Genomic DNA, 15,343 nt, shown 5'->3' with positions numbered 1-15,343 from the left:
GATGCTGCTGGAAGCCACAGGCAGGAGTTGAGGGCATGCCCTCTCTCCTGCTGTTACTCCCCCACAACTGGTACCCAGAGGCACCCCGCCCCCGAGGCTGGAGGTGGCCTACAGCCCTCCGACTAGTAGCCATAAATATACCTCTCCTCCATGAAGTTATCCAAACCCCACTTCAAGCCATCCAGGTTGTTGGCTGTCACCACATCTTTTGGCACAGAATTCCACGTTGATTATGCATTGTGTGAAAAAGTACCTCCGTTTGTTGATCCTAAATTTCCTGGCAATCAATTTCATGGAATGACTCCTGGTTCTAGTGTTATGTGAGAGGGAGAAGAATTTCTCTCTATCCACTTCCTCCACACCATGCATGATTTTATAGACCTCTATCAAGTCTCCTGCAGTCATCTTTTTTCTAAACTAAAAAGCCACAGGTGTTGGAGTAGCCTTGCCTCATAAGAAAGGTGCTCTAGGCCCCTGATAATCTTGGTTGCCCTCTACTGCACCTCTACCAGTTCAACAATGTTCTTTTTTAGATGTGGTGACCAGAATCGTACAGAGTACTGCAGGTGTGGCTGCACAATCATTATACTATTAGCCGTTTTATTTTCAATCCCCTTCCTAATGATCCCTAGCATGGAATTGGCTTTTTTCACAGCGCTGCACATTGAGTCAACACTTTCAATGAGCTGTACACCACAACCCCAAGATCTCTCTCCTGGTCAGTCACCGACAGCTCAGATCCCATCAGCATATACCGGAAGCTGGGGTTTTTCGTCCCAATGTGCATCATTTTACACTTGCCAACACTGAACCACTTTTGCCATTTTGTTGCCCACTCACCCAGTTTGGAGAGATCCTTTTGGAGCTCCTCACAATCCATTTTGGATTTCACTACCCTAAATAGTTTGGTATCATCTGCAAATTTGGCCACCTCGCTGCTTACCCCTACTTCTAGATAATTTATGAATACATTAAAAAGCACTGGTCCCAGTAGAGATCCCTGAGGGACTCCACTTCATCTTGCTTCCCTCCATTCTGAAAACTGTCCCTTTAGACCTGCCCTCTGTTTCCTGTCCTTCAACCAGTTAGCAATCCACACATGTACTTATCCCCTTATACCATGAATGCTAAGTTTCCTCAGAAGTCTTTGATGAGGAACTTTGTCAAAAGCTTTTTGGAAGTCCAAGTATTATATGTCAACTGGATCACCTTGATCCACACACTTGTTGACACTCTCAAAGAACTCCAAAAGGTTTGCAAGGCAAGATTTTCCTTTGCAGAAGCCATGCTGGTTCTCTCCCAGCAGGGTTGTTCTTTTATGTGCTTTACACATTTGTCCTTGAGGATGCTTTCCATCAATTTGCCTGGAATGGACGCTAAGCTAACTGGACTGTAATTTCCCAGATTGCCCCTGGATCCCTTTTTGAAAATCGGTGTTACATTTGGTACTTTCCAGTCCCCCAATACAGAGCCTGATTGCAGGGATAAGTTATATATTTAGCAAGGAGGTCGGTAATTTCACATTTGAGTTCTTTGAGGGCTCTTGGTTGGATGCTGTCCTGCCCTGGCAATTTGCTCATTTTCAGTTTTTCAAGACAGTTTAGAACATCATCTCTTGACACTTCTATCTAACTCAGTTCTTTAGCCTCCATCCCCCAAAAGCCTGATTCAGGAACAGGTATATGCTCAGTATCCTCTGCCATGAAGACAGACACAAATAACTCACTTATCCTCTTTGCCGCCTCCATATCCTCCTTTTCACTCCCTCATTGTCTAATGGTCCAACTGCCTCCCTGTCAGGTTTCCTGCATCTGATGTATTTAAAGAAGTTTTTGTTATTCCCTTTGATGCTATTAGCTAAATGTTCCTCAAACTCTCTTTTCGCCTCCCTTATTGTCACCTTGCATTTCTTTTGCCAGAGTTTGTGTTCCTTTCTTTTATCTTCATTTGGACAGGCCTTCCAATTTTGGAAGGAAGTCTTCTTCCCTTTTATGGCTTCCTTGACAGTACCCGTTAGCCATGCTGGCATCCTCCTGAACTTAGTGATACCTTTCCTCCTTTTGGGTATACAGTCTAACTGGGCTTCTAGTATTGCGGTTTTGAGTAAACTCCATGCATTCTGGAGCGAAGTGACTCTCCTGGTTTTCCCTTTTAGCTTTCTTTTCACCATACTCCTCATTTTGGAGAAATTTCCTCTTCTGAAATTCAAAGTGTCTGTGTTAGACTTCCTTGGTGATTCTCTCCCTGCATGTATGCTGAATTTGATCGCACTATGGTCACTGTTCCCTAAAGCATCGATGGCACTGACATCACACACCAGGTCCTGGATGCATACGTTACCTGGCTGTGAATTTACCCAGTCAATGTGTGGGTAACTGAAGTTACCCATTATTACTCTGTGAAGCCTCCCTGATTTCCTCTTGCAACTCCCAGTCACTGTCAGCGTTTTGATCTGGAGGGTGATAGCATGTCCCCAGCAGCATATTTCCTTTCAGGCCTTGTATTGTCACCCACAGGGTTTCTATGGAGGACTCCAGTTCACCCAGGTTTTCTAGCTTGTTAGATTCTATCCCTTCTTTAGCATACAGTGCTACTCCACCTCCAAGGTGCCCCTCCCTGTCCTTTCTATAGAGTTTATATCCAGGGATAACAATGTCCCACTGGTTCTCACTGTTCTGCCATGTTTCTGCTATGTCCACTATATCAATTTCTGTGTTAGCAACTAAGCTCTCCAGCAAACCCATCTTGACTCAGAGGCTTCTGGCATTGGCATATAAGCACCTATATGCTGAATCTCTTTCCTGGTGTCTGCTATCTTTCTTTTGACTCTTTGACCAGCTGGCACAGGCTCCTGTCTGCTCTTTATGTGGTTCTGCTCTGTCCCCTTCTGTTTGATCTGTATTCTTTGCACCCTCACACTTTAAAGAATGGCATTTGCCTAACTGGATACTGTCCAGCTCCTGTTGGTTCCTCTTATCCAACCAAATGGGTCAGAGATCTACAGGAAGCTGCACAGCCTTTAAGGTTGGTAGTCCCCCAGCAGACTGGAGAAAGCCCTCAGGAAGAACTCTCTGAGCTGTCAAATACCTAGGGACTCACCAAGGACTCCTACGCACACCAGACATATGCCTTAGGGTGCTCATCAAGTAAATTCCTAAATCCCACACTGTACCTACAGTTGTGAACAGGAAATGAACCTAACTATAGAAATGAACCGCTAACTAACTATATCAAGGCAAAGATATGCAGCCCTCAGAATATTGGAATAATGATACTGCCCTACCTTACATGGTATTACATGGTATTATCCTTACATAGGGATTATGATTACAACATATATTTATCCATTTTGATTCAACAAAAGCTGCCCAAGCAGTTTACATAGAAAAATAAACATAAATAAATAAATAAATACATACATACATACATACATACAATGGCTCCTTTTCCCCAAAGGGCTCACAATCTAAAAAAGAAACATGATAGACACCAGCAACAGCCACTGGAGGGATTATTATTACAAAAGATAATATAGGTGAAATAATTTGAGTACTTGAAACTGCTGAACAAATGCTAAGTAACTAAATCCCAGTGCTATCTCTTGCCTGGGGAAAGAAGAGAAACCCCACCAGTGGTGAACATCACAGTCTTTTTCTCTTCAAATATCCATTTACCTCAGACATATAAGGATCTAGTGGGGCTTGGATTGGCATTATAGAAAAATCAGGACATCTAGATTTGAGGTCCTTGCAGACCAACAATAATGTCTACACTACCATATGAGCTGCACCTGGGCACAACAATGCTGCAGATTAGAAAGCAGTTTTGTGGTACTGTAGTTTGGTGTCACAAAAGGTTACATGACAACACTGCTTCTCCACACCAAATTACTCTCACAGAGCTGCTTGTGATACAAGCATTTGTGTGTAAGATGCAGTTAGGCCTGTAGAAACAGCATACTCCATAGTGCTGTGAGAATTGTAAGGATTGTCATAGCAATGACAGCTGCTTCAATCATGCAGCCTAAGACCTAGGAGTTTCATTGTGGCTTACAAAACAGGAATTACATCCTTTGTACAGTTACCGTGAAAGACCACAAAGAATGCTTTCATTCTTGAAAGCAAGTCTGTTATAATTTCACATCCTTTCAGTAGAAGTATAAATTCTAAACTCACTCCTGGATGAACAGAGGCTGATATCTACACCAGCACTGTGTCGGTGCTACATTGTTGACATGCATACTGCGAGGGGACAAAAGGGCAATTTTCAATAATCTTCCTTTCCTTCTGAAGTCTACAGTGCCTTCTGAAAACATGTCTGTTTTATAGCTGCTTCCCTCACAAACACAAAGTAATCTTATATAGATTTAACTAAGAATTTATTCAGAAACAACTTCATCTTCTCCTTCTCCTTCTCCTTCCCCTCCCCTTTCCTTTCTGAAACCACCCCCCACACTTTGTCTCCCCCCCACACACACACACACTCTACAGGATCCCCACTGGGACAAATTGCTAAATAAGAAAACATACAAGTTACTGGATAGGATACAACACAACTTTCCCCTTTATAACAAGCAAAAATTGAATTGATTTGAAATCCAGTGACAAAGTCTTGAAGATATTTAGGTGGTCTCCTGTCACATACACTTCTTCTAATTATTGGGTTCTCCGACCAAGGAGCTGTTCATAATATTCTTTCTGGTACAAAGGTTTGTCCATCACTTTCATCAGCCTCCTCTGTGAGAACAAAACTGGAGGCAAGATCAAAGTCCTCTCCAGTTCTTCTCTTGAGATGAGATTCCCTTACCTCTTTTCTCATCATAGGCTTGCTGGAAAGTCTTGACCTGTTCCATTTGTCCCCAGACCCCAACCCAAAAAGACATAGACATAGTGTTGGGTGTAAGGTCCACAACTTTTATTAATCATTAACAGAAGGCATAGTGGACTGGAACACAGGGGAGATTAATCACCCCTAACAACAATGCAGGCCTAACAAGGCCGGGTTCAGACTTCCTAGTCCTTCACCATGCCTTTCAAGGCAACACACCCTGGCTCAGGAAACAGGCAAGTGTAACTTATCAGTTTCCTTCAAAGTCAACCACCTAGGAAAAGAGGGCCTGGATACTTCTAGGGCTTCACCCGCCCCGGACCGCTCAGCCCAAAGGTTAGTGAAGTCCCAAAGCCAGTTTCATGGCAAGTTATTCTCCCTGGGCTGCACAAACCACAAGGGAGTGACTGACCAATCCACCTCTTAAATATCCAAAGGTGCGCACCGATGTTCTATTTCTCAAATTACCACCCAGCCTGCACTGTTCCTGCTAAGCTGTGACCTGCCTAGCTCCAAATAACCCCCCCAACATAGAATGGAGTAGGCAAAAAAAACAAAAAACAAAACCAACAGTAGCCAATGCATTGGGAGCAAAAAATTCCTACTCAGCCCCCGCAAAGGCGACCAATCTCTAGATCCACACTGCACCAGGGAAGGGAGGGTGGGCGATGCCTGGCTAGGGATGTGCATGGAACCGTCTGGCCCAGTTCAGATTGAGGCTGGACCAGCTTCGAACGGAACCAGGCCAGTTCAGTCCAGCCCCCAGCGAACCATCCCCCCTGTTCCAGTCCTGGACCGGTCCACAAACTTAAAAAAAATAAATAAATTAAAAGTAAGCACCTGTAGCCCCTTCGAGGGGGCTTGTTGTAGCTGCAGGGGGTCCACGAGGGTTACCTCTCCCCCCGCCGGCCTCCCTCATCACCACCGCAGCAGGGTCAATGTAGCCTTTTTGGCCCTTTTGGACCTCCATAAAGGCGAGCGGCTGCCATTTTGGCAGCCACGGCACATGCGCAAATGCCTTCTGTGAGGCCATAGGACCATCCTCACAGGGGGCATTTGTGTACACACCACGGTGCCAAAATGGCAGACACTCACCTTTACGGAGGCCCAAAAGGGCCAAAAAGGCTTCATTGATCCAGCCGTGGTGGTGATGAGGGAGGCTGGTGGGGGGAGATGGAAACCTTGTGGACCCTCACCCCCACCCCTGCAGTTAAAACAAGCCCCCTGAAGGGCCTACAGGTACTTACTTTTAATTTAAATTGTTTTTGAAAAGTTCACGGACCTGCCGGACCGGACCGGCGGTTTGGTTCCGGTCTGAACGGAACTGAGGGTGGTTGTGTTCCGTTCCGTCATGAACCCATGAACCCCTGGACCAAACCGTCGGACCGCAGACCTCCGGACCGGTTCTGCACATCCCTATGCCTGGCCCAGACTGAGAATTTGGGGCGGGTCCAAACCCTGGCCCCACACTCTCCTCGACCAATGGGCCTGCTTTTGGGGCCTCGTGTGGTGCGTGGCTAGGACAAATGGCCCTCCCCTCTGCACGAGGCCAAGGGAAGGGGCATTCTTTCCATCATACAATATGACAGAATCCTCTTGGATTTTGATTATTTGTTTTGGTCGAGAATATTAGGAACATCCCTTTCTAATGTTATAAGGCAGCCGTACTTGAACAAAGTCCCCCACCTAAAATGTTTGCTGTTTTGCACCCCATTTCTTATCCACATACAATTTATATTTTTGTTGCTTCTCCCTTACCTGATCATGAATATCTGCATCCTCAGAGTGCAATCGTATGGAAAGCTCTATCAGTTGTTGCCTTTGGGAAATTTGGTGGTAGCTTTGCGTCCTCTCAGCAGTTTAAAAGGTGGTTTTCCTGTAGTGGAATGAGCAGTAGTTCAATAAGCAAACAGATTTTCACAGATTGCTTTTTTCCAGAATTGTTGTTGCATAGTGCTAGAAGGGAGAGATTCTCCCTGTCGCTCGTCTCTTGGTTAGGTAATTTCCACCGGACACCAGCATCAAAGTTTCAAACAAAGCTTTATTCATTGCTAGAAAAAAGCTTCTGGGTGCGACCGGATCCCTCTCACAGTTCATCAGTCTTTTATACTGTGTACTCAACAAATTTCGCACCTGTGCATTGTATGCAAGTCAACATGTTACTTTAACCACAGAGGTTCTGATTTGCCTCCAAGTGCCACACTTCCCATTTACACTCTAAAGATATCTGGCTTGGTTCCCCCACTCTCCTCCAAGACATTCCATTAGCCATTGCTGTCATAAAATATCTTCAAGGCAAGGGGTGGGGGAGGGATCTACCAGCCACAGCAAGTGCCGTTGATAAGGCATCTGTGCAAACCAAGCATGATTTTTGGCTGTTTGAGAGCAAGTTGCAAATAATATTCCAACAATAGTAGCCAGATGTAAACTTACTATTACTAATCTGTTCATTCTTTCCACTAAGCCATTCGCTCAAGGATGATACAAGGAAATAGTCTTGTGTTTTATACCATGGTTTTGCAAATATTGCTCCATTTCAAATGAGGTAAGCTATGTCCCATTGTCCGTCACTAGGTCTTTAGTCTCTCACAAAAACTGCAGCCATGAGTAATGTCAGCAAATGAAAATTCTGTCTACCTGGTATAGTAATCCACTATCACTATAAAAATCTTGTTTTGTGGGTTGGTTATCAAGAGGCCCCATTATATTTGTTTGTTTGTTTAACACATTTCTGTACCGCCCAAAATGCAAGTTCTCTGGGCAGTTTACAACAAAACAATAAAAACAACCAATAAAAAGATTAAAACATTTAAACTATTAAAATTTAAAATGTTAAAACTATTAAAACACAATTAAAACAATATCTAATTAAAAGCCTGGGTGAACAAATGTGTCTTAACTGTCTTTTTAAAAGTTTTAAGAGATGGGGAGGCTCTTATTGCAGCAGGAAGTGTGTTCCAAAGCCTCAGGGCAGCAATGGAGAAGGCCCATCCCCGAGTAGCCACCAGATGAGCTGATGGGAACTGCAGACAAACCTCTCCAGATGATCTCAATGGGCGGTGTGGTTCATAGCAAAGTAGATGTTCTCTTAAATACCCAGAGCCCAAGCTGTTTAGGGCTTTATAGGTTATAACCAAAACTTTGTACTTTTCCTGGAAACTTATTGGCAGCCAGTGTAGATCTTTTAAGATACAGTGATATGGTCTCTCTGAGATGACCCAGAGACCAACCTGGCTGCTGCATTCTGGACTAACTGCAGTTTCTGGACTATGTACAAATGCAGTCCCACATAGAGTGCATTGCAGTAGTCAAGTTGGGAGGTGACCAGTAGATGTACTACTGTTCTGAGGTCATTTATTTCAAGAATAATATCCAGAGCAAGTGCTTCCCAGGTAACACTGGGATACTAGAGTCAAGGGGGTGGCAAACATCTACTGTGACCTATCAGATACAGAACAAGCTATTCAGTGCCAGTTTACATTTATCCGTTTTTCAGTTTACATTTCTCCGTAGCTGTGCACCAGAAACATTCTCTGATTCACCTTTTAGTCAAGCCCATGCCCAGGTGATCTTCATGGGCAATTTTGATCACTTTTGCTTGTAAGGAGGTTGGCACCACCAAATGATCAGACCTCAGCACCAGCTCATTGAGAAGAGACAACTCACTTGTTATGTGCATTTATGGTTGAAGATGCTCAGGTACCTTGTTTTTTTGCCTGGTCATCCATTAGTTATGTAAGGTTTCAGTTCAGTAAGCACTTGATCAGCACTGAGGACCACTTTTCATTCAGAAGACATGACTACTCAATGAGTGGTTGAAGCTATTAGTGCAGTTACGACTCATTCATCCTCATATTTTGGGATCTCCTCTTGGCCTTGAAGTGGAAGTTGAGATGTCAGGAACCCACCCTGATGCCCCTCCCAAGTCCAGGGAAGTGATTTTATATGATTTTATCTCAATAAGTTATTACTTTCTTTCACTGCCACCATATGATTTTATTACCCTGCTCTCAGTAATTAACTCTTTGGCCACGTAGCCTTTCGAGCACAGGATAGGCATGTTTGTTCAGTGCATAAAAAGAAACAAAGCTTAAAGTGTAGAAACAATTAAGAACAATATAATTATTTACAAGATATAGAAATAAAGATATCTTCAAAGCAGGGCACATCAACTTGACTATAATGTTGCCAAATAAGTCAGCTCTCTCAGAGTGTTTTGACCTTTTATACAAGCCTCTTTTAAATCCAAATGGAAATTGGAAATTACAAAAAAATATATTAGTATATGGATTCTCTCAAGATGATCTTATTAGATTAGGTTTCGACCAGGCTAAAAGAACAATTGTGCAACGTATCCATGACGTGGAGTTGAAGATGGAACATGCAAAGTTATCAAGTAACATTTACATAGGAAGTCAGAGCACTGAGCTCAAGCCTGCTACATATTTAAGTAGCATTCTAATTCCAAAGTTTAGATGAGCTCTAACACTTGCCCATGTAAATGCTCTCCCAACAGCTATACTCCATGGGAGATTCCAGAGTATATCATATGCATCAAACAAATGCTCATGTTCTTCTCTTTTGTGATTATTACAGAGACATAAGATGCCAACTAATTGCCCCACTTTTGATTAATTTCCTGGGTCATGGAGATGATTTTTATTTAAACTATTTGCTCACTAATCTTAATTTGGATGTTATTCATATTGTGGCCAAATATTGTTATATAATATGCCAAATGCATATAAATATAGTCTGATTTTAAGCAAATGAGATTTTCAATGAGACACCATGAATCCACTCTAATATGCTATCATAGAATCCACACTCAATACCTCAGAAACAACAGAACCAAGTACCCCATGGCTTAGAAACCCATGGGGGTGGTTGGCACCCTATGTGCACTACAGCACCACTCGCTCTGGGCCACCCCAGCACCCCCCAAGTGCACTTATGGGGCTGCTGAAAGCTCCATTATAACTTCTTATGAGGAAAAACCTTAAAGACGCGTAAACTTCAACAATTCACCAAAAATCAGCCCTCTGCCCAAATCCTTTGAAAAAATTCAGGGAGCTTCCTTGCCACTACCTGGCACTACCACCAACACCACACTGCTCTAGGCCACCCCTTTGCCCCCGACGTAAAGCTATACATTTGCTGACACCTCCATGCTTCTTTATGGAGAAAAGCCTTAAAGACGCGTAAACTTCAAAAATCACTTAAAAATCACCCCTTTGCCCAATTCCTTTCACGTAATTCTGATAGCTTCCTTGCCCACCCTAGGAACTACCAGCCACCACACTCCACTCTACGACACCCCTTTCCCCCTGACGTGAAGCTATACATTTGCTGCAATCCTAATTATTCTCTATGCGGAATTCAAAAATACTTTAACAATTCACCAATAATCAGAGGAGTGTCCAATTGCCTTGGGATTTTTTGGGTGGTAGGCACCCCTGTCTGCCTACCACCAATCCTGCTTTTGTGCCCCTAGGTGCTCCACAATAGGGGATATGGACTGGTTCATGTCCCATTACACCCTATGAGATAAATAATTAAAAATATTTCATATATTCATAAAAAATCATAGGGGTGTCTGATTGCTTCAGGGTTTACATGGTTGTTGGCACCCGTGGGTGCTCCACAATAAGGAATAATGGCCTGGTTCGAGTCCCATTATATCCTATGAGGAAAAAATAAAAATAATTTTCAAAAATGCATTAAAAATCGTACGAGCATCCGATTGCTTTGGGGTTTGGGTGACAGGTACCCCTGGGTGCCAGCTACCAACCTACCAATTTTTGGGTGTCTGAACTGATCCTAACCGGTCCGAACCATTCCAAATCGATCCACCCCCGGTTCGTTTCTAATTCGGATCTGCAGCCCGAACCTGATGGCTGGTTCGGTTCGGAGCCGAACCGCCGAACCGCCCCGGTTCATATCCGAACTGGTTCGCACATCCCTAGTGGGCCACTGTGTGATGCAGGATGCTGGACTAGATGGGCCTTGGGCCTGATCCAGAAGGGCTGTTCTTATGTTCTTAGGGATATTAAATGACTCAGGACATATGTGTTTTAACTTTTGTGGTACTTGATGTAATGACCCAGACCTTTTAGTCTGTTTTACCAGGAGTTTTTGCCTCTGGGCACCTTTCACTCAAAGGATCCCCTCTCAGGCTTATTACTCCAGGCTCCCAGAGTTCTGTACCAGTGCACCACTGGCTATTCCATCTCTGTACATCCACTGACCGAGAACTCTCACATACCTGAACAATTTTCCCTTGTTCGGTCACCACACAGAACCACTCTCGCTCTAAGTTTTGTTCTGTCCAACTGCTAACTGCTTCAAACTGCTTCAAACTGTCCTCACCTGTCATTATTTAAATCCCTCCCTGAATCCCTCCATGACAACCTCAGCTCACCCACTCTCCCTCTCTCTCTCCAACACTCTACATGTATGTTTCTTTACATGAGATAAACAATCTGCAGTTGTATTCTGAAGACCTGGAAGATATTCCACCTGGAAATCTAAATCCATAAGTCTGGTAATCCATTTCGCTATTCTTGGGGTTGCTCGTCTTGATCCCCAAGTAGTAAATAAAGCAGATAAGAGTTTATGGTGTGACTGTAAAGTAAATTTTCTGCCCCACAAGTAAGTCCTGAAGTGCCTCACTGCCCAGAAGAATGCTAGAGCTTATTTTTCAATGGCATAATACATCTTCTCTGATGCAGTTAGCACTCTTGAAGCAAAAGCAATTGTAACTTCCCTGTCCCCCTTTTGCTGGGTCAAGACAACACCCATATCATATTCAGAGGCACCAGTGGTTACAATAATGTGCCTGTTGTCAAAATATGTAAGAGCAGAGCTTCGAGCAATAGCCTTGCAAGATACATCCCAGTTAAATGCTATATTCTTTTTTTAAAATGGAGCAACTTTGGAGCAACAATGGAGCAACTTTGGAGGCAAATTGTCTAACAAATTTAGAGTACTAAAAATGATCACAGTGCATCCTTGTTGTGCGTCTCTGGTGCTTTCCGAATAGCTTTCACCAAGTCTGTTTGGGGATGTATGTGACTCAGAGATAGTAGTGAGGTCATTAACACAATCAAAAACTGTGTTTTATCCAAATTTAGTAGTGTGCAAACAGGTTCAACATTGAACGTGTTCGACATCGAACAGGTTCACTTTGACTGTTCGGGGTCAAACTGAACAGCCCTCTGTTCGGTCCAACTTTGGACCAAACCCCACTGGGGGTTTGCAATTTGTTTTTACTTTAAAAAAAATTAAAATCACTTACTCCCTTTGGGGGACTTCCTCTAGGTGGCGGTGGTGGTGGGTGTCTACAGGAGTCCCCCCTCCCCCTGCTGGCCTTCTTGCCACTCTAACCAGCCATTCGGCAGGCTCTTTGGCCCATTTGGGCCTTTCCCCTCTGGCACGGTGGCCATTTTGGAGGCCTTGCCATGTAGAGGCCAATTGTGCAGTTGTGGCAGCCTCCAAAATGGCCACTGTACCAGAGGGGGAAGGCCCAAATGGGCAAGGAGGCCAGTGGGGGGAAGGGGAACCGCCATGGACACCCACAACCACCTGGAGGAAGTCTCCCAAAGGGGGTTAATGATTTAAAAAATGATTTTTAAAAGATTAAATGATTTTTAAATGATTAAAAAACTGGGGGGCAGTTCCAAGGGGGCACCAGACCAAGCTGGCCCAGTCCAGTCCAGGTCCAGTTCAGACTCAAACCGAACTGGGCCAACCGGTTCCGTGCACACCCCTATCCAGGTTTGGGAACCGTGTGTGCTCCCAATTTTGGTGGGGGGGGGAAGGAGGAGGAAATTCTTAGTAGAAGTGACTATGTGGAAGCAATGTAGGAGGAAAAGCTACCCAGGCATTCATCATAACATGCTGCCACTAGAGTTGTGCAGAAAACTGGGTTGTGCAGAAAACTTTGCCCAGTTCAGTTTGAATCCAAACCAGATTCAAACCAGACCAGGCATGTTCGGTTTTGGAACTACTGAATGGGGGTCCCAGTTCAGTTTGAATTCGAACCAGTTCAGGCCCATTTGGGGGGTTCTGGGTGCCAATACATTTGTTTTATAAAAAGCTGAGGGTTTTATATAAAATGCCGCTGAGGGCTTCTGCAGCTCAGGGTGGGGCTGGGTGGGGGGTGCTGCTGTGGCAGAGGGATACAGAGTCTTTCCCTCCCCCCCACCAGTCTCTCCCATCTCCCCACAGGCTGGTTCGGTTAATTTCAGGGCTGTTTTGGCCATTTGCCTTCACGGTGGCCATTTTTGAGCCACCACACATGTGTGCAGGCCATTTCCATGAGCCAGCCTGTGGGGAGATGGGGAAGGCTGGGAGGGGGAGCCTCCAGAGCCCCTCTGTGGCTACAGCAGCACCCCCTGGGGCCACAAAAGCACTCAGTGGCAGTGTCAACCTTTATTTAAACCAAACTTATTGGCTTCCGGCACCCCCGGACCAGGCCCGATCCGTCTCAAGGGGTTTACTTCAACCTTGAACCAAACCAGCTTGAGATTGAGCCAGTTTGCACATCACTAGCTTCCACACAATCACTTCTACCCAGGTTTTACCCAATCACTTCTAGCCCATCACTTCTACCCACTTTTACCCAGCAACAATCACCTTGCTGCCACACAACCAAAAATTGGAAGCACACACTCTCAAACCTGGGCAGAACACAGAGGAGCTCCCAAACCGGGGTAGAACATAGTTTTTGATTGTGTGAATCTTTTATAGTGGCTTCCCTCACGAACACAAAATAATCTTATATAGATTTAGCTAAAAGCTTGTTCAGAAACAACTCCATTTTCTCCTTCTCTTTTCCCTCCCTTTTCCTTTCTGACTCCACCCCACCCCCACTCTCTACAGGATCCATACTGGGATAAACTTCTAAACAAAACATAAAAGATACTGGATAGAATAATCATCAGTGGTATCAGTTATCTGTCTTTATAAATGTCTTATTGGTTTTCCATATATATTTCATTATCAGTTGCTTATGTTTTGTCATTATCCATATATTTAAATCTCTTATGGCTGACCAAGTAGAGAACTGCATAGGGATGTGTGCAGGGGCATAGCTAGCCTGCCGGCGGCCTGTGTGCGGCCGTGGCGGGCACCCTGATAGCCCCGCCCCCTGCATCTGGCGTCAGATGCTGGGAATAGCCACACCCCCGCGTCTGATGTCAGACGCGGGGGGCGTGGTCTGGCTCCCAAACAGAGCCTTGAGGCTCCGTTCGGGAGAAGCAGCTTAACTGCTGAAGGGGCCATGCAGCCCCTTCAGCAGTTTGCAGCACAGCCCAGGAATGGCTCTTCCCTGCAGGGAAGAGCCGCTTCTGGGCTGCGTTGTAAACGCAGCACCAGTCTTAGCTCCTGAAGGGGCCAGGTGGCCCCTTCAGGAGCTAGTTAGGCTGGCGCTGCATTTGCAGCACCAGCCAGGAGCAACACTTCCCTGCCTTTGCAGGGAAGAGCCGCTCCTGGGTGGCACTGCGAACGCAGCGCCAGCCTTTGTTTAGCTCTCGAAGGGGCCGCGTGGCCCCCGCTTGGGAGCTAAACTCCCGCCCCCGCGTCTGACGTCAGATGCGGGGGGCGTGTCAGGGCCACTAATGGTGGCTCCTGATTGGGCACGGCTCGGGTTCTTTGAACCCGTTTGCCCAATTATAGCTACGCCCCTGGATGTGTGGGATGCATTTCAATGATTGGCAAGCCCCGCCCCCGCTCCTTGGCTGGGCTCTGGTTGGCTGGTGGAGGCGCCTGATTGGCTGGGCACCGGCCGCCAGTTGGCCCAGGCGCTGTGAGGTGGTGGCAGTGGCGGCAGCAGGCCTAGCCCGGCCACGGCCTGGTCTGGGAGGAGGCGGGAGGTGGGAGGCGGCAGGATGGACTGGCCCAGGCAGTGCCCGGGGGGGGGTGAGTGAGGAATGAGGCTGGGATGGGAGGAAAATGCCCATTGGAGGCTGGGGCAGAAGGGAGAAACAGAAGTGGGGAGGGCAAGAAAGCATGGGGCTGGAGGGCAGGCAAGAGAGACCAGGGGGAGGTGGAGGGGGGAACAGCCAGCCCCAAAGAGCACACAGATGCTCTGTGCAGGGTCAGCTAGTTTACATTTATCTCTCTAGTTCCATCACCTGCATATGATATTGGGGAGCAATTTGCAGGCCTTTAGATTACCATAGCATAGATAATATATCAATATCAAGGCCTTCTCTTTTGAAAATAATGTTGAAAAGCTAATTTTGTTTATATGTATGCTTAATAAATATCTACCCCACTTTTTCGTATAACCTCAAAGTGCCTTACATAATCCAGAAATTAAACCATAACAAAACATAATAAAACCAATAAAAGTTGGGCATGGGAACAGCAGACAATAAAATTATCAGTCAACAGAATGGTTGATCATTTAAAATATGTAAAGGACTGACTGGTGCATCACTCACAAGCAAGTGGGCAGCAACTATTTGTAAGAGATTTCTGAAGACGAGGTTCTGTAATGGGATCATAAAAA

General features: G+C 45.3%; 1 long non-coding RNA gene across 2 annotated transcripts in view; it reads right to left on the bottom strand.

The window, feature by feature from the left end:
* LOC128339886 (uncharacterized) overlaps nucleotides 1-15,343 on the bottom strand; it is a 49,027-nt gene that overhangs the window by 18,582 nt on the left and 15,102 nt on the right. Inside the window, exons 2-3 of one of the 2 annotated variants that reach the window (XR_008313296.1) lie at nucleotides 6,586-6,703; nucleotides 4,419-4,843 (exon numbers count right to left, since the gene is read on the bottom strand). This is a non-coding gene — a long non-coding RNA (uncharacterized LOC128339886). Of the gene's footprint in view, nucleotides 1-4,418; nucleotides 4,844-6,585; nucleotides 6,704-15,343 lie in introns of those variants that run through there. The other variant, XR_008313295.1, reaches the window with a different exon arrangement.

This window comes from Hemicordylus capensis, chromosome 1 (genome assembly GCF_027244095.1).
Source record: "Hemicordylus capensis ecotype Gifberg chromosome 1, rHemCap1.1.pri, whole genome shotgun sequence".
NCBI classification, from domain to species: domain Eukaryota; kingdom Metazoa; phylum Chordata; class Lepidosauria; order Squamata; family Cordylidae; genus Hemicordylus; species Hemicordylus capensis.
The sequence above is the reverse complement of the archived record's forward strand: the minus strand, read 5'-3'. Positions and strand labels throughout refer to the sequence as shown.